The sequence below is a fragment of the Euprymna scolopes genome, chromosome 31 (assembly GCF_053919585.1).
Source record: "Euprymna scolopes isolate OS-2025 chromosome 31, ASM5391958v1, whole genome shotgun sequence".
Classification (NCBI taxonomy): Eukaryota; Metazoa; Mollusca; class Cephalopoda; order Sepiida; family Sepiolidae; genus Euprymna; species Euprymna scolopes.
In genome coordinates, this window is record NC_136512.1 from 1,414,959 (window position 1) to 1,436,108 (window position 21,150).

The window sequence follows — 21,150 nt, forward strand, 5'->3', positions numbered from 1 at the left end:
TCGAGTGTGTATCCGTTGATATGTTATATACTTTTATATAGAGCGATGTGGTTCTCGGTTGATTAACTGTGTTGGATATATACTCGAGAGTAAAAACAATCAAACGAATATGCTGTTGTCATAGCCCTACAAATCACACACACACACACACATATATGATATGGGATAAGAAGGAGAAAGAAGCAACCTTTGTAGAAGCTCGTGTCCCCAATGACGCTAGGTTAAACAGAACTGAAAGAGAGAATGAATAACGAAATAGCAGGGCATCACGTACGACATAAAAAGAAATTGGAATCTTAGGAAGATCTTTATCATTCCAGTAATTATAGATTATGGATTATAGATGCAACTGGAAAAACTATCTGACAAACATACCCGGTGAACCAAGTGAAACAAAGATTCAAGCAATTTCACTTAAAGTAACGGTTAGAATTTTAGAAATGTCTCTCGCTTGGAATATATGAGATAGCAGATAAATGTCTGGCATCCGGTAGAATACCCCATCTTAACTCGAAAAAACTGATAAGAAAATTGAAAAAAATATAATGAGAGATAGACAGCTAGAGAGAGAGAGAGAGAGAGAGAGAGAGAGAGAGAGAGAGAGAGAGATTGATAGTGTGTGTGTGTGCGAGGGAGATAGATAGATAGAGAGAGAAAGAGAGAGACAGACAGAGACAAAGAGACAGATTAAGAGACAGATCGAGTGTGCGCGCGCGCGTGTGTGTTAGGGAGATAGATAGATATATAGATAGAGGGAGAGAGAGAAAGAAAAAGAGAGTTTAAGAGATAGATCGAGTGTGTGTATATATATATATATATATATATATATATATATATATATAGAGAGAGAGAGAGAGAGAGAGAGAGTTTCTTCGCTTTAATTAACTTATATGAATTGGCATTTTTGTGTACACAGAGCTTTCTTCTTCGTTTGAATTAACCGAAATAACTTGACAACGGCGTGAGTTCAATAAAGAATGTGTTTATCGCGAACAAAGAATGGCTCCTCTGTTTCTTGTAGCGTGACCCACAATTCGCCGACGACTGGAATTCAAATATTAGCATCTTTGAATAATTCTAAAAATGGAGTCAAAAAAAAAAAGAAAAAAATGAAATGCGTTGCAAGTGGAAATTAAATTACCGACAATCGTATCAGTGTATGGCGTCCAGTGTAAAGGTCATGCTTAAATTTAGCAACATCCATCGCACGCTCCCACGCGCAGCCCATCGTTTTTCTCTGGGTGATTGCCATGGGTAACTCCTTTCTTTTAATCGGAATAATCAAAGACGTACAATAAATATCCACAAAAAACAAAAACAAACGTACAAAAAACTGAGACGCGATTCAGACAAACGCCAACAGACAAATAGCTTGAATAGCTACTCTCTTTCTTTTTCTGCTTTATCTGGATTGACTCTTCACCTACAAAATCATTTATGTTTTCACATGAGCCGATTACAATATGGTTGTCTTCAAATCCAACGTAAACAAGTTCTTGATGAGCCATTCCACTTAAGTTACCAAATTTACCGAATTTCCATTGCTAACGATTACTATATTGTCCAATTGACTACTGTACACTCTTTAACCCTTATTCTCGAGTGGCTGATGGGCCTTGATAAGTGGTGATGTGTATGTAAAAAATATATTATCAAATAATAAAAAACGTTTTAAATACAGAAAAGTCTATATTAAATCAAACAAACCTATTAAAACGGTGATTTAGTCAACGAAATAATAATTCTTCATATTTTTCTTTAAGAGGAATAATCGAAGATCTAAAGTAAGTATCCATATGCAAAGATTTAAAAAAAAAAGTATAAAAGACATCTTAAGTAGATTGAGATCCAATTCGGTGGAAGGCTAAATAGTAAATGACTTGAAATTTGGATTTACTTTCTTCCTCACTTCCAACAGCAAGTAAGTTTTTACATGAACGTATTGACCAAAACGTATTTCCTACGAATGAAACTCGTTTCAAAACCCAAAAGTAACAAAAATTATGTCAAAGTAATAAGCCGACGCGAACTTAGAAATGGCTATAAAACAAAGTCAAAAACTAGATATAGGCTTTTCCAGCTGGCCGCATATTGGACAGGACCTCAAGAAAGTGTTCTCACCCCCTCCTACCCTTGTCCGGGGGGTGAGTTATAGCGGAAAGAAATATCCAATGACTCTTCTTCGTCTCACGCTCACATTCTTACACGCTTATGAGATGCGAAATAAAAATAAATATCCATAGACACATCCAAAAAACAATTTAGTTCTCACAGGAACGTGTTAAAATATTTTGAGTGCAATCCGGGTTCTTCATCACAAGAATATAACTGACTGATTAAGTCATACATATCGACTGGTAGAACAACTTAGAGAGACGTCGAAAGGTGCACCGGAAGCCTCACACTAAGAAGATGCCAGCTTTGACCACAAACAATCGTTCAGTAAGACGACTTTCTGATAATCATACACCGGTTCTCATTAGATCACCGAAGTTAAGCAACGTATAGCCTGATCAGTACTAGATGGGTGACCAATTTGGGAATTCAAGGCGCTATATGTAGGAGGACGTCGAAACCTCCCTGCAAACGTTGCAAAAACCTATCGTCGTCATCTTCCCTTAACAGGAATATTCATGCGACTGGGGACTGTTTGTGAATTTCATACTCCCGTCGAACTTCCTCCTTTGAAGGAAGCCGGTTAAGTCCGTATAGTGTTAATTCCGTTTCCAAGACGACTTACTAAATTATTACTCGAAGACAGTAGCCAAGTTTACTCAGCTACTTCAAACGAATATATTCTTTTCACGGGACTTCAGTTTTCAAACAATGAAAATTGTTTTAAACTCTGAAAGTTAAATTAATTACGCCTAGAAAAAACACAGTGACCTGATTAACAAAATCAATTTTTTTTTTATATTTCTCCAACTGGCCGCATCGAAAGACTGAAGAAAGTATGTTCAATTCCCGCGCTTCCTTGTTCCTTTTGCCGGAGAGGCGGAAAAGAAATTTTCAATGAATCACATACACGCCTTTAATAATTCGTGCACATCTATATACGCACTAACAAAAACTAGGTAAGTCAAACACACGCAGTGCCACGCTGCCAAATATCCATATATTCAAGTTTTTCAGTATAAAGCTGAAAGCTAGACCTAAGTATGGTAAAATTACGTTGATACGTCGATTGTCGTTAGATCACCGAAGGTAAGCGACATTGTATCTGGTCAGTACTACATGGATGGTCATTTGATGACATACGGCGTCTGTTTGGAGGAAGGCGATATCTCCTTCCCCCTCCTAGATTGCAAAAACTAACGTCGTTAGCATTGGGATTTTCACTGTAACAAGCAACGAATACTTGTAACGAAGAAATCATATTTTCTTCTGCGCATGTGTAACTGTTATTCTTTGAGTTTTTTGGGCCACTGATTATTCTTGCTCTTCTAAGTTTTTTTTTTGGGGGGGTACAACTGGCACTCACATATTAACTTATCCTTTTATGGGAGAGGATCGTCCCAGGCATTATCCCCCCCATATTTTGAAGGGGACATTATATTATCTGTTCTGTTGTCATGGTACTATCCTACCAGGCATTAACACGTTTTTGGAAGAGGAAATGAATACTTCCAGCCTTTATTTCCTCCATTATGGGAGAGTGTAGTATATTTTTATTCGTTGTGATACATTCCTCCCAAGTATTACCTCCTCTTTTTCACGATGACATCCTCCTAATATTACATTTTTTTCTGAAAGGAGTTCAATATTGTTAATTCTCCAAGGTGGAACAATAAAATTGTCACACGTAAAAAGACGACATGATTCGATTTTCGTTTGATAAAAACCGGTTTTCGTTTTTTGTTGTAGACAATCTACTAGTTGGCGAGATATGTACAAATTCCAAGAGCGATAAGAGCCTTCTATCATGTCTAAAAGTGACACAATGTTCAACGAGCGATATCGGAGATGCACCGCTGTACAACTCATGCTCTCTACCGATCTAAGTTATGACAACAGGACAGTTGCCAGCACCCTCAAAATGTATCGCTGGATTGTCACAAACAACAGGAATGTGCCCAGGGTGATGAAAACAAAATTTCCAGCCACAGTCATGGTTTTGGTCTAGTTTTATATGAGGGCTACATCATGCCACCTTCGAAGTCGGCTTGAAAGCCGACACCAAAGTATACCTGGATGTGCTGAAGATTGTGGTGATCCCCTGGTGCAATCAAGTGGCCGCTGACAGACCATGTGTGCCGCAGCAAGACTCGGTGTCGGGCAACAGGTCCAAAGAGGCCAAGGCTTGGCTTCAGAAGAAATGCTACGACATTGTACACTTCTATCACTGGCCCCTTTCCTCGCCCGACCTGAACTCACTGGAATCATTCGTTTGATCATACATCGAAAACATCACCAAAATGACCTCCTACAACACAAAAGCTTACCTGATCCCCGCCATATGCCGAATACTCGCCGAGTATTCGCCGAGCTCCTGGAAAACGCATGCTCCCAGTTCCGGACCCGTATCGAGGCAGTGATTGAGTCTGAAGGCGGCTATGTCGGATAGATGTCAGCTCCACTACATAAATAAGTTACCTGCATTGATGTTTTCAATAAATGTTTTCAAATAAAGCTGTAGTGTTGTTTTCTTGAGGGCGACAACTTTTACCATTCCACTTTGTACTCCCATATTTTGTAACGAAGCGTGAACTCTTATGGTAACATAGCGCGATGGACGCGTGTGAAAAAATCAGCAGTAGCCATAGAATAGCTGGCTAGCGAAAATATTAGCAGCAAAAGCTGCCTTAACATATATTCAAATTGACCAAGTGTGCATGCGCTGACGTCACGGGAAGAAGAATGAGAGAAAATGAAGGACAGCATGTGGTAGAGAAAAGAAGCGAAGTGCGCGCTAGAGAAGATGGACGTGTGAAGTCGAAGGTGCGAAAGTACTAGCTAAGACTGGCGCCAGGTTGTGGGGACAGAGACGTTTAAAAAGCGCATGCTATATGGCACAGCGTTATAAAACACGTGTGTGCGAAAAGACTTTTGAAAGATAATGAAATGCGTTGTTTTGGAAGAACCAAGAATAAATGCATTTAAAAAATGCCGAGTAGAATTTTTATTTATTTCCTTTTTTATTTGTTTGTTCTTTGCGACTGTACCAGACGTGTTGGTCAAGAAGGTTTGAAATGTAAGGCCACAGTTAAAATGTAACGGTCATGTTACATTTTGGGGCAGTGTTCGTTCGTCATAATATCATGCAGTTAAAAAAATATGCCTTTTGTAGACACACACACACACACACACACACACAGACATATATATATACATATATATGTGTGTGTGTATATATACACACATTTATATATACATATGTATGTGTATATATATATACATATATATATACATATATATAAGTTGTAAAAATAGATATGGCAATCAAGCTACACACTATTTTCCTCGTTTCATCCTCATGAGGATTCGTTAGACTATATCATGGAATTGATGTTATCGAGTGTTTTTACATGTGGTGTTGAGATTGTTAGTTAGCCAATCAGATTCTTTGTTATTCACACATTCATTCATCGCAGGCAGTGGGCCCGCTTTTATCAGGCTGAGGTTCACTTGACGTCTACTTAACCCCTTTCTTTATTCGTTTTGAAGAGAATAGTCATTTTTTTATGTTGGAAGATTGTTTTATTTTTATTCGGCTGATTTCAAATATGCCTGCTTATATCTTTTTTTTATACGAGTTCATTAATTATCATTGGTTCACAAGGAGCCTTGATGCAGGTCATCAAAGATCTCTCCTTGAAAACAACCTGTGGTGTTTCCAAGAAGCTGACTGAAAAAAACCTATCCCCAGATTTCCAATACTCTTCACTTTTTTTCGATGACATTTGCAAATAAATTTGCGTTATCGCAACAGCCTCTTACCATTGATTTCTCGCTGGCAACCGCCATTTGTCTCAGTTCCCGTTACACTTGTCCAGAGAAGGTCTGGTCAGCATTCTTTCCTCGGTCTTTCCATCCTCCTTGACCCTTCTCGACTATTTGGCATCATTTTTGTGGGGTGGGTGGGCGGTGATAAGGCAATGTGAGGAGATGGGGGAGGAGAGAGGGGAAGGGATAGAGAACTTGTAGATATGCAGCTTCAATGTTCTAGGTTTCATGTAACGCTTCTGTATGTTTTGCTTCTGGAGCAGTTTGTCTGGTCTGCGCATGTGGCTCTTTTTTTGTTTGTTTTACATAGGCGTCACCACTTATCAAGGCTGAGAGGCCACTCAAGGATAAGGGTTAAAGAGTGTACTGTAGTCAAAAGGACAATATAGTAATCGATAGTAATGGGAATTCAGTAAATTTGTTAACTTAAGTGTAACGGCTCATCAGAAACTTGTCCACGTTGGACTTGAAGACAACCATATTATAGACAGCTGGAAAGCAGGAAAACGGAAGACAATTCCACAGGCATGCAGTTCTAAGAAAGAAGCTTTGATCATGAAATCTACGTTTAGGTTTAGGCACAGATAAAGAGCGGGGGGAATTATTGATAGTGTTTTCAGCTAGACGAATGTTTCTTGTGAAATTTTGGCGAAGGCTTACCATAGATTGAAGCTCAGTCGAACACTTTCCATGAAAATAACGATAAAGCAGCGACAAACTCGCAACATCTCTTCTTATTGTTATTCGTTGTATATTTCCATCCATTCCTCTGATTCCAATTTCTCTCATTTTTTCAAAGATTTTCGAATTTGTTCCTAGTGCTCATACTATTATAGTTATTATCTTGATTTTCTTCATTATCCATATCCTTTTAAGCTCTCTGGCTAGCTCTGTGTATTTGTTCTGTTTCTCCTTTTCTTTGATACTCACCTTGTGGTCGGCTGGAACAGCAAAGTCTACGATTTGACCGGACTTTTCTGTCTTGTTAATTATTGCAACATCCGCTCATCCTGCTTCTTTATTATTATTATTATTATTATTATTATTATTATTATTATTATTAGTAGTAGTAGTAGTAGTAGTAGTTGTAGTAGTATTGTTCTTATAGTTATTGTTGTTATTATAATAATATATTCATTTATTTAATTCTATTCTTGTGCTGGTATCTTAATGTAAAAATTATTTTGTGTATAACAACTTTATCTATTTCGCTTCTGCAGTTTAATACATTTTTGGGTTCTTTAAAATTTAGTTGAAGATAGCTAATTTCTCATTCATACATAGTCTACAGAGTCGTCTAAGTTTCTGCGTGTACTAGTTTGCCGTATTATTTTCCACTCGACTATTGAGGAGCGTCTACTTTCTTTGAGCTCCAGTAGTGGTTCGCTAGTTTTGTTTTTATGCCCTTGGTCGTAATATATAGTTTTAAACTCTAAGGAGGTAATACTTACGTACGTTGTGAGACCACATGCCCCTTCCTCCACTCGACAGCTCGCTGCCTGAATGTTGTGTGTTGTAGATTTTTCTTTCATCTTCTTTCGCTCTGGTTCTGGCTGTGTTGTTGTCTTTTACGCATTCGCGGTTATCAGCAGGGTGTGCACGGGTTAACAAGTATACACATATATATATATAAAATATAAAACACAACTCCAAAGGAAACCACAAAATCCGGTTCTTCATGTACATATCTGTGTGACTCTGCGTGAATGAATGGCACCCCGACCGTCTAAATTATAAAGTCCATATCTATATCTACTCCAGAGGCTGTGTTTGTCAGTCGGTTAATCAATTTATTCCCTCATCTGTTCCGAGCCACGATATGTCATCAACTGAGTCCAGCTTACATCTATCCACTTAACTCTCAACTGTCATCAAGCGTCCACTTAACAAAGATGCATTTGAAATTACGAAAATTGTGCCTTTTTTGTGATAGAACCGATAATATCTGTTTTTTTTTTTTTTAGATATTTTAACAGATCATTTTTATAATATTTACTAATTTCAAATTATCGAAATTCGCATCTAAAAAGCATAGGCTGCATTGGATGAGATGTGCTCAGTATGGGCTTCAATGTTAACTGACAAACTGAAAAGGCAGTTTTTCTGAGTATTAAGTGGTGAAATCTGTCATTGTTTACGGTGCTACAACCTGGACACTCACCAAAAGATTGGAAAGAAAGCTAGACGGCACGTACACCCATATGCTACGAGCAGATTTAAATATATCTTGGCAAGTTCATTTCACGAAGCAGCAGCTTTTATGGCAACCTTCCTGTTATATCTACTACCATCGGGGAGCGACGTCTACGATTTGCTGATCACTGCCAGAGGAACAAGCAAGAGATGGTGAGAAATATATTGTTGAGGACTCCACGGCACACGCGTGTGAGGATAGAACGACCTAGATCCACGCACATCCAGCAAATTGCACATGACGCCAACTGTAATTCTGAAGATCCGAAGCAACTGATGGAAGATCGGAAAATCTGGAGATAGAGAGAGAGAGAGAGAGAGAGAGAGAGAGAGAGAGAGAGAGAGAGAGAGAGAGAGAGAGAGAGAGTCACATTGGTCCGGAAAAGGAGCCCGATCAGATTAATAGATAAAGCCACCATTCGCCATTGCATGAGATATTGGACTGGATTGTGAATGTAAACCACTTTCATGTAAAGTACTTTCAAGACGTGTATCATTAGACATGGCCATCAGTGGTTGAACGGGTTTCTTGTATTTATTACAAAGAATTAAGCTTAGTCTTGGCTGTATTGGACGTTACCATCCAGTTTCAGCCTTATTCCACAACAGGCTGGAGGTCTCCCTCGAAGGTTTTGTCCATTTTCTTAGATATGTGTTCATTCGTTTTCCTTAGAGTCTGTTATAGAGCGTAGTGTCATCAGCGAATATGCTCAGCGAAGACAAATATTAAAGGCATTTTTTTTTTAAATCCTTTCTACTCCTACTCTCTCCTTAGAATAATAAATTTTCAAGGTTGATGTGAGAAAAGTTAGCTCCCTCTATCGTGCTAGAAAATACCTTACACCTGAGAGTATCCTGAAGATTGAGGCAGCTGATGAAAATAGGGAAATCTGGGATGAGAGAGAGAAAGAGAGAAAGAGAGAGAGAAAGAGAGAGAAAGAGAGAGAGAGAAAGAAAAAGAGAGAGAGATAGAGAGAGAAAGAGAGAGAGAGAGAGAAAAGAGAGAAAGAGAGAGAAAGAGAGAGAGAGAGAGAGAGAGAGAGAGAGAGAGAGAGAGAGAGAGAGTCATATTGATATAGACTTATTTTAACATAACACGTAAGTACATCATTGTGTTTTTTTTAACCTAAATGTGTTTATTTGAAGTTATATCATTATACTAGACACTTTACTCCTAGTCTATGCATGTATTAGGACACTCCGAATACCTCTTAGAGATAGTTATATTTCTGTATACTGGGGAGTCCTGTATGACATGGATATGTGTATAGAGAGTGTATATAAAATATGTATGTATAAACAAAGGAAGCAAACCGTGTATATGTTATATAGTCGTTTATGTAATGTTCTTTGCATGTTTGTATATTTTAACACATATAATAAACAGATATAGACACCTTTAACAACAGTTCAACAAACTGGACAAATAGCACTATTGTCTGCTTGTTCAGACAAGGGAAAACATGTCTTTTTGGTTGGAACCATCGCTTTATTGTTCCAGACGCGCTTATGACAATGGAAGTTATTTTCTACGACGTCAATTCAAACAAATTGTTTGTTTTTTTTCACATTTTCATTAATTCCTGTTAAGATGGTGTTTATTTGCTCCCCCACTGAGCAAATTAGGCACGAGGCCGTTTTTAATGTGAGGTAAAAACCAGCTCCCCTAAAAGTAGGCAAAAAGGGGGCACTCTGGTTACCAAAAATAATAATTGTCCCAGTATAGAGGGTTTCCCCTCCATTGACTGGTACAAATTATCTTAAGTGCAGCATCTGCCGGAACAGATACTACACTTTGATCTTGGCCAAGATATTTTTATTCTGGGGTTGCACGGGATTCCGTTTTTAGGGATTACATATTACTGTTTTTTTTTTCTAGCTGAATGTTTTCATAGCTGAACGATTCCTAACCAGCTGAGAACTGTCCCGTCTATTTGTTACAACTCGTTCGGTCACGAGTCTTGACTAACTCCTAACTTGCTTGTATATATTAAAACTAATTCTTTGTGATTACGTCATTTGACCACACAAAGACTTAACAGGTGACTTATCAGTCACGTTTTCTCTGGCTCAATTTTATTGTTTTCATACCTAGGTTTGAAAACCTATCTTGTTTATGTTCACTACATTCTTTTCTCTTTAAATATATCTGTTTTTCTTTATCTAAAATCCTTTCTTGTTATTGTTTATAGAATCTAGTCAAGTTAAATTCCTAAAACGTCATTTAACCGCATTTGACCTTGAATAGCATTTTTCTCTTTAAACCAACTCTAATTAAATCTACACGATGATAATAAAAATCTTCTGTCTCAGATAATTCGACAATACCTCGGGTGTGCTAATCTGTAACAATATAACCAGATAAACATGAATAATTTAACTTTTTTTTTACAGAAGAATCACCACTTCTAAAATCCTAAAGGTCACTTGAAGATAAGAGTTAGTGTAAGATAACACCGTAGAGATCGGTAGTAGTAGGAATGGGGTAGAATTTGATTATTTAAGAGGACGGTTTAACAAGAACTTGTTTACATTCGACTTGAAAACGACCATGCTGTAGCTAGCTGGGAAGCAGTCGCACAGTATAGAGTTTCACAGGTGGACAGTTCTAGGGAAGAATCTGCGTTAATTGAATTTGCATTTAGATTGAGACATAAATAAAGAGTAGGCGAACTTTTTAACAGTGGTTGTAGCTAAACGAGTGCTTGTTGCGAATGTTTTCATTGCTTACTAGATTTCAAAGTCAGGTTTTGCGCAACAATGCCCAATAATGCGTAAGAGGATTACATTTGAAATGAGGAAAACTTTTCTTTTTGTGATCGAAATAGGAGGGCGTAAGAACGAGTTGATGGAATAATTATATTGGAAAATACCCCTCCCCCCCCCATAGAAAGCGACATATATATTACATTAATAAATGATGAAATAATTATATCGGAAAAAATGTTTGTTCCTTGGAAAAATTCGAATAATATAAATATATTATCGCTAAACTAGAAAAAATTTGTTTTTTTCTTCTTTTTGTAAAAAAAAAAAAAATAATAATTTTAGAAGATATTTTATCCGATCATTTTTCGTAATTTTTAGAAGTTTTATTAATTTCTACACAACAAGTAAGTACGTAATAGTGTTTTTACCTAAAATACGTTTATTAGAAATCTCATTATAAAACCCAAACACCAACATTATTATTACAAGTCTATGTATGTTTTAGGACTCGCTTCTCAAAATTCTGAAGGTCATCTAGATAAAATATAACTTGACTAACATTAATGCAATAACTATTACACAACAATGCACAATAATGCATATAAATAGATTGAGGATATTGCCAAGGCTGCTGAAAAAAAAACTACTCACACCTGAGATCATCCTATACTTTTAGAAAGCTACACTTCATCGATGTATGCAGTATTGGTGCCACATCTGGGCTGACGCATCCACTGATTTCTCCCTCTTGGATAGGTTCCAAAAGTGTCTCAAATCTAATAGTCCCAGCATTATCAACCAAGCTCCAACTCCTGTCCCATCGCCACAATGTTGCATCTCGCTACTTGTTTTACATGTTCTTTAATGGGATGTGTTCTGATGAACTTGTAACACTTGTTCCCTTTCGACATACATATGTCCGATTAAATCGAATAGTAGAAAAATCGCACCCCTTCACTCTAAATATTCCTGCATCTCTAATAGCGTGTTCGATCAGACTGAAAGACTTTGGAATTCCCCCTCTGCTTCCTGCTTACCTGACTGTACTAATGTAATATGAACAGATAAGAGGTGCCTTCAAGAAGTTTCCATAATTTATTTGTACGGGTACTTTTATTGATAGTACACACATTAAATTCAAGCCCCTCCCTTCGAAGTAATCTCCTTCGGCTGCAACGCACTTGTATCGCTCCAAAAACTTCTGGAATGCCACATGGGAGTCCTCCTGTATGAACGTGTCAATGACCCTCATCACAGCCTCTTTCATCTCCTCAATTGTCTCATAACGACAGCTTCTAAGGTTTCCCTTGAGTTTAAGGAATAACCAAAAGTCACAGGGAGCAAAGTCTGGACAATAGGGAGGGCGAGAAACTGTCTTGATGCCCATCTTGTTCAAATAGTTTGTGACAATGATGGAGTTGTGGATTGGTGCATTCGCGCAATTCTTCTGCATCTTCAGTTCCTCGTGAATAATTGTGTGTACAGTTCCCACACTGACATCAAACTGTGCACTTATTGTCTCTATTGACACACGACGGTCTTTATCCGTGAAATTCTTTATTTGGCCTATCAACTCTAATTTTCTGACTTCCTTACTCCCTCCACACATCTCATCATCCCTTACAAACTCCCTACTTTCATGAATCTCTTATACCACTAAAAAACTGATGCTTGATTTATGCAAGATGGTCGAAAAGTAGTTCGAATATCCCTTAGGTTTATGTGACATTTTTTTTTTCAAGTTTAAAGCAGTATTTTGTTATCTATGGTTTTTATGGAGTGTACTCACGTCTAAATTGCATTTTTGAAATTTACCAGCTGTGACAATCAGGCTTTAGTAGGGTGTATTCCAATTCCTGTTGTAGCTGTTCATTTAAACCTGAAATCATAAAAATTAGTCAATCATCACCTAAGATGTGTAACAATAACAGTGAATTTTTAAGAGTCTACACAATTTTATATGCCTGTACAAAAATGCTTGGCAACTTATTAAAGACACCTCGTATCTGGCTGATCAACTATTCGCAACTCCTTGCGCTTAAGTTACAAAGTACCTTGTTTTAGATGGAAAAGAATAAAATAAAAATAAAAACGATCACATACAACAGGAATGAATTTGAAATGACGAACAGTTTCTTTCATAATGTTTCTGCAATTTTGAGATGTGGATTGGTTATTCATATTATTTGGATTCACCGGACTATTGTTTTCATTTCACGTTTCAGTCGCGAGCACTCGTGGCGCAGTGGTTAGAATACTTAGAAAAAATCAATTGTAAAAGTGATATTCTCCTGAAGATTCAATTCGAAGTGTGGGCGACCGAAAAATACAATTGGGATATGCTTAAGACCTCTATCCAGTCATGTCTGACGGAACAAGAGCATGCTACCCCCGTGAAGTAAATAAAGGGTTCCGTTTGAAATTTCGTCCACATTCACGAGTTCGACAGAAAAATTCCCGAGTTCGACAAGACACTCGAGAAGAAGGTTGGAGGTTATATCGACCGAAACGTGAAAATCACACTCAAGATGAGAACAATAATTCGATGAATCCAATAATATGAACTTTCTTTTATTTTTGTGATCTAACAGCTAATAAGTTTTCTTTTTCTTTTTGTAAAACATGGTTATAACAGATCTCGATCATTTCTATGTATTTTTTTTGTATTTTTTACTAATTCGACATGACAAGTAAGTACGTAATAATATTTTTAATTAAACGATGTTTATTTGAAATCTCAATATACTACACAACCACTCACTTTACACCTAATCGAGCTATGTTTTAGACCCCCCCAAACAACGTCTAAACCACCCTAAATCTGAAGAGTGTAGTGTTGCATTGGTTTCCCCAATTCAGTGTTCTTTCTTAAAAGACATCGAATACTTACAGGAAGAACCATCTGAAGGTTGCCAACATCCTAAGTGAAAGTGATTTTTGCGGAAGGAACTGGATTCGAATTGAAACACGCAGATCGTCAGTCCGTATCGTTAACCACTTAGCCACTGAAAAAGTCAAATAGCCTAACATTAATACAATAATTATTGCACAACAATGCGCAGTAATACAAAATATGAGTGCATTTTTAAATGACGGAAATTTTTGTGCTCGAAAATGGGTGAGGGGTAAAAACGAGTCTAAAAAATAATTCTGTTTGAACATCTCCGATCCTTGGAAAAATCCGAATGATTTAAATATATCGTCGCGAAAGGCTGCACAAAGGAGACGACAACGCCACTTCCTTTTTGTAAAATTTCGACTTTACAGCGACATCAGATTAGTGTGAAGAGTGCAGTAACTTATTTACTTACTTATTTTTATTTTTTTTATTTTTATATTATGTTTTATTTCTTTTTCTACTGTATTGCATTTTGTGCTGCATGGATTCAGTGATAGTTGGCCACTCCTTACGATCAAGTCTTGCGTATTTCAATAATGTCTGGTCAAGTGTCGAAAAGTAAGAACACTTTTGTATTTCTACACATGACTGTAGCATATGATGATTGCAGACGAGTGCCACTCCCTCAGACACTTAAAGTCCATGAGCCCAAAAATGACTTTTCTTTTTTAGTTCTACTGGTGAATTCACATGCTCTAGCGGGCACGGCACGGCACTGCAGACGGTCGTTGAGATCAATTATTACACGCTTCCAGCATTTCAAGCCTCCACGCGTCACAACTTTTCTATCGGCAAAGGACCATTTTTATAGCAAATGACTGAGGGAGTATCTATACACAGATGATGTTACAGAGTCTTAGCTTTGTACAACAGCTAAGTCTCTCGCTCGGTTCAAAATGTTGAGATCCAGCAACAAGCAAGGGCAAGATAGTCAGTAATAAGTTAAACTACAGACCAGCTTAATGCGGGCACCGGCCTCCCGTTTTATGGTTTTTTAAAATCAGAGATTTGCTTCTCCTAGAAAGGTTGCCTTCACCACGGCTTACGGGAGCCCTCTCCACCCCAACACACACAAACACACACAGTGCTAGTTGGCCGTTGACCGCGAAAAGGGTTCATTCGAATGTAGCATATACATACATTTTTTATTTTTTTTTTAATTTTTTTTTTTATTTTTATTTTTTTTTTTTACACAGTGATCACCACTTATCAAGGCCCGGAAGCCACTCAGGGATAAGGGTTATTGCAAGTACATCACGTTAGTGAGGAGATTTTATGAAGTGTTAAATTAGGGGGGGGCGGTTCATTAGGAATTTGTTTACATTAGACTTGAAGACATCCAAGTTGTAGTCCGGAGGGAAACAGGCAGACGGAACAGAGTTCCACAGGCGTGCAGTTCTAAGAAAGAAGCTTTGCTCATGAAATCCGCGTTTTGATTTAGGCACAGATATAGAGTGGGGGAAATTTTTGACAGTGGATTCAGCTAGACGGGTGTTTTTCGTGAAAGATTGGCGAGGGGGGACCAGGGATTGGATTTCAGACGAGCATCTGCCATGAAAATAACGATAAAACAAGGATAGGCTCGCAACGTCTCTTCTGTGGGAGAGGGGTTGCAGGGTAGAGAAAAGGGCATCCCCCACTAAACCACGAAGTCTATTTTGTACTCTGTCAAGGCAGGATAGGCTGTTTTTAGCAGCTCCTGCCCAGATATGGCAACAGTATTCCATCCTTGGCCGTACTTGGCTTTTATATAGATAGAGAATTGCATCAGTAGTGAGATATCTTCTGGAGCGGTAGAAGGATCCCACCATCTTTCCTGCGACATACATACATACATACATACATACATACATACATACATACTAGTGTTGGGACGATTAATCGGAATCGGAATCGGAAATCGGAAAAATCGGAAGATTTGAGGATATCGAAATCGGAAAAATTAATAACTATTTTCCGAAGCCAAAACGATTCTTTTAATTGTCTTTTTTTTTTTTTTATTTGATTTTGTTTAAAATAAAATCTTCCATTGCTGGTAATAATGATAAAATAATAAATATTTATTGATTTTAAATTACCAGTAAAGTTAAAATCGATAGATCATTCTCCACCAGTGTATTTTGACATTTAGGAAAATACTTGCATATTTAAGATGTGTTTTTACGAAAATCAGGGGAAATAACAACTCTATAGTTAAATAATTAGAGATTTATAAAGAATCGGAATCAGAATAGGTAATTGCATCGGAATCGGGAAAAATATCGGAAGCGTCCCATCACTACTACATGCATACATAAATACATGCATACATACATACATATATGCATACATGCATACATACATACATACATACATGCATACATACATACATACATGCATACATACATACATGCATACATACATGCATACATACATGCATACATACATACATGCATAGATGCATACATGCATACATACATACACACATATATACTTGCATACATACATATATACATACATGCATACATATATACATACATGCATACACATACACACATACATACATGCATACATACATACATACATTGTTTACTCACATTCACACCAAACAATGCATATTACCACTTGCACGTAAGGGGCTATTAATTGCGACCATGCAATAGGAAAGATTAACAAGATGTTTGTTTACATTACATTTAAAGTTCTGCATATCAGTAGAATAAGGGAAGTAGGGAGGCAAAAAGGGAATTCAAAAGTCTAGCTGTTAGAGGGAAGACGTTTTCTGACATTTAGGGACATCAACAGTAAATGGTGAGATTTTGTTGCAAAGCGGGGTTAGCGGGGATATGTACGTCGAAAGGGGCACAAATGCAATGAATTCATCAGAGCATATTCGATTAAAACACATATAAAATAGGCATAGGGATGTAATATTGCAGCGACATACCCCCCCCTATATATATATATATATATATATATATATATATATATATATATATATATATATATATATATATATATAAGCGAGATAAGACACTGATAGATTTCAGATGAAAAATCCTGATAGATATTACTTGAAGTAATACTTTCAAGGAGATCCTAGCCGAAAAGAAAAAACTGGAATCGAATATATGTCTCCATATGTTGTTTTTTTCAGAATTTAAAATTAAACCACGAAACTTATATATATATATATATATATATATATATATATATATATATATATATATATATATATATATATATATATACAGGCGGCAAAAAGAAAGTCTGAACCTGAATTAAAAAAAAACCCTGCAAATTCAAGCTAAATTTAATGTAACTGTTTAAACAAACTATACCTGATTTGATTGGCATTTTATTCTGCTATAATTTTACCTCTCTATTATTCGACTTTTTATTGAAATGTTCTAGTGTTCACGTCAATTTAAAAAAATAATTTCAAATTGACGAGGCAAAAAGAAAGTCCGCACAATGGAAAATTCTTATTGAAATGTAACTTTAGGACATTAATGCAACACAAATACAACAGGAACAAAATGAATTAGTTAGTATTAAATAGCATAGCCCTTCTGCAATTTGGCAGCTTGCAATCTTTTGGGAATTCCTTGAATTAGACTGCAGCAATACTCCGGCGAAAGGGCATTCCACTTTCCTTTAATTTTTGTCCAAAGTTCTTCCAAATTTGTAATTTTATCATTGCGTAACTTTGCTTGCCGCAATGCCATACGTTTTCGATAGGATTGAGGTCTGGAGATTGTGCAGGCCAATCCAAACACGGAATATCATGCTTTTCCATGAACCTCTTGACATTGGGAGCAATATCCTGTATGAAGATGGGATTATCATCCAAATTCCGACCAAAGTAGGGTAGAAAATGCTCAGTCAACATATTAATGTAGTTGGTCGAATTAATTCGATCTTGCAATCGAACTATAGGCCCTGAACCATTAGTACTAATTATGTCCCACATCAAAACTGAACCCACATCACCTTGCAGCGTTGAAACTGAGCACCTAGATTAAATTCTTCGTCTTTCCTCCGACGGGCGTACTGCCTACCATCACTGCCTAGCCTATTAAACTTGCTTTCGTCTCTAAAAAGGACTTTTGACCAATATGAAGAGTCATGATCTTCAGTGCATCTGACGAAGTCCAGTCGGCGCTTTCTGTTCTTTGTTTGCGACTTGCAACATATCCTCGCAAATTAAATTCTTTTAATCTGTTCTTGACAGTAGAAAGAGAACACTTTTTTACAAGATTGTACTGTTGTTGAATTTGGGGAGCCGTTTCAAATCTGTTTCTTAGGCTGCGGATCTTGATAGCATTGTCTACCCTATTAGAAGTAACTCTAGTACGACCAGATATAGGGGAATCGCTAACACTGCCGGTGTTTTGGTGCTTTTGCAAAGTCTTTCGTACGGTTTTCTCATCACATTTCAATCTGCAACCGATTTCTCGATTGGATAGGTCAGAAAGGTGGAGATTAATGAGCTCCTGACGATCACTAAAAGAAAGTGGTGGCATATGGACTAAATGTTACGTTGTATAACCTGGACCAACAACAATTACGATTAGAAATGCTTTGTTGCCTGTAGGTGGATATATTTTAAATTGATTTAAGGGCGATAATTTATGCTGGTTTTAAGCGAATTTGTTGCTGCAGACTTTCTTTTTGCCGGCACTATATATATATATATATATATATATATATATATATATATATATATATATATATATGTGTGTGTGTGTGTGTGTGTGTGTGTGTGTGTGTATACATATATATATATATATATATATATATATATATATATAGTGCCGGTGCCGGCAAAAAGAAAGTCCGCACTTGTAATTTTTATATTGTATATATGCACGTTTCGTTCAATAGAAGAGATAATTTCCGTTTGTTTTCATTGCAATACGTTTTTTTCCTTTTGGCGGGCCAATGTTCAAACATCTGTTCGAGTGTAAAAAGAAATTTGCCAGATAAAAGGAAAAAATGGATTGCAAGAAAAACAAACATGGATTTCTCCCTGCTCTTCAACGAAACATACATAAGAAAAAAATGCTATATATATATATATATATATATATATATATATATATATATATATATATATATATATATATATATATATATATAATTATTTTTTAATCCAAAGACAATGCGGGGAAAGACCGGAATTATGAAAGTAAAGAAAGAAAAACGAACAGATGTAGACGGGTATGCTTGAGTAGAGGTGTGTCTAGCCTTTATTCGTCTATCTTTCCTCACCTCAATGTATGATTATTTATAACCAAGTATCTGGTATGTCGGGTGTATGTAAAGTCCGTGGGTGGTATGGGACTTTGGTTAATTTCGAGAGAAAGGGACCTCTCTTTTTCAAAAGACAAAAGTGGATCGTCTACATTTTTTTGCTTTTCTTTCTTTACTTTCATAATTCCGGTTTTTCCCCGCATTGTATTTGGTTTAAAAAAAAATTCCATATATTTCTTTACCAACAATGCTTCAAGCAAACTACTACCTACTCAATGTTCTTGTTTAATGAGTTTTTCTTGTAATTTTTTCGAATTGTCCGTCTTATTTATCGGTTGAATCTGTGCAAGAAAGTTCCATAGATATCTTCATCCATCTGTTTTTTCTTTTGTTTTTTTTTGCAAGTGCTTTCGCCTGAATTTCATCAGTCGTCTTCAAGCAGTTTTCAATTGGATACAGCCTACTAAAGTCTGATTGTCACAGCTGGTGAATTTAAAAAATTCAGTCTGGACGTGAGAGCACATTCGAAGAATGATTTGCAATAAATTTTATTTGAAACTTGGAAAAAGAAAACACACAAACATATGGAATGCTTTTGTACCATCTCGCGTGAATCGAAAATCAGTTTTGAAGTGGCATAAAGATTCAGGGAAGTGGTGACCTCCATGTAAAAAAAAAAAAAAAAACTCCAACATAAACAAGTTCCTCATGAACTGCCTCCTTAAGTAAGACACTTTATCAGATCTCCATTACTAGCGATTACTACGATATTATCCCATTGATTACTGTACATGCAATTACCCTTATCCCCGAGTGGGCTCCGGGCCTTGATAAGAGGTGACTTCCATGTAAAAAAAAAGGTAGGGAGTGTATGATGGATGATGAGAGGTGTGGGGAGTAAGAAAGTCAGAACAACAGAGTTGAGTGGCCAAATAAAGAATTTCATGGATAAGGACCATTATGCGCAAAGTTTGATGTCAGTGTGGGAACTGTACACACAATTATTTGCGAGGAACTGAAGATGCGGAAGATTTGCGCGACATTTATTCAATAGGTGTTCAGAGAAGATCAGAAAGAAAAACATAGTCATAGGCATTAAGACAGTTTGCCAACCCTTCCTATAGTCCAGATCTTGCTCCCTGTGGCCTTTGGGTATTCCCTAAGCTCAAGGGAAACCTTAGAAGCTGTCGTTACGGGACAACTGAAATTAAAGAGGCTGTGACGAGGGTTATTGACACGCTCACAGTCATGGACTTCCATGGGACCTTCCAGACGTTGTTGGTATGATACAACACGTGGATTACAGCCAAGGGAGATTACTTTGAATGGGACTAGAGTTTAATGCGTGTACTTTCAATAGAAGTTCCCATACGAAAACAGTCTGGAAACTTATTGAAAGCATCCCATATTTAAAATAGCACAGACTCTGTTTTTGATTTGTTTAAGTTTTGCTTTGTTAAATATTTACTATTTGATAACATAATTATAATATCAGGTTGACGAGAAAGTTCTTGCGTTTTTAACTTTTAAATTTAGATAACCATATCTCGGCTCTAACAAAAACGTATTGATCGAAATAAGCACTATCAGAATCAACACACTTTTTCCTATACAAAACAAGTGTATATTTACAAAATGGCGTGCGAGATAGTCACTCGTCGGAAACTCGTAAAATTTAACTTTCTTTTTTAATAATAAAACTATTTGATCAATTTATGTGATTTTTAGAATATGGTTTCATTTCGTCACGGGTCTGCATACCATGTAGACTTTTTATTTTTTTATTTTTAATATAGATGAAATTCTGAACAAAAGCCCATATCCCCGTACATATCCCCGACAAACCTGCTTAGCAACAAAATCATACCCCTTCACTGTTGGAGTTCCTAAATGCCAGAACGCTTTCTATTCTAATACTTTCTTCCCTCAAACAGCTAGACTTTGGAATTCCCTTCCTGCTACCTGCTTCCCTGACTGTACTGATATGCAGAAGTTTAAATGTAATGTAAACCAACATCTTGTTAATTTTTCCTAGGCATGGTTTCAAATAGTAGCCCCATACGTCCAAGTGGTGATATGCTTTGCTGGGGGTTGGGGGTGTAACGTGAGTTAAAAATAAATACAAAAAATATTCGTGCTTTGTCATGCTAAAGTTTGAAATGACAGCCATC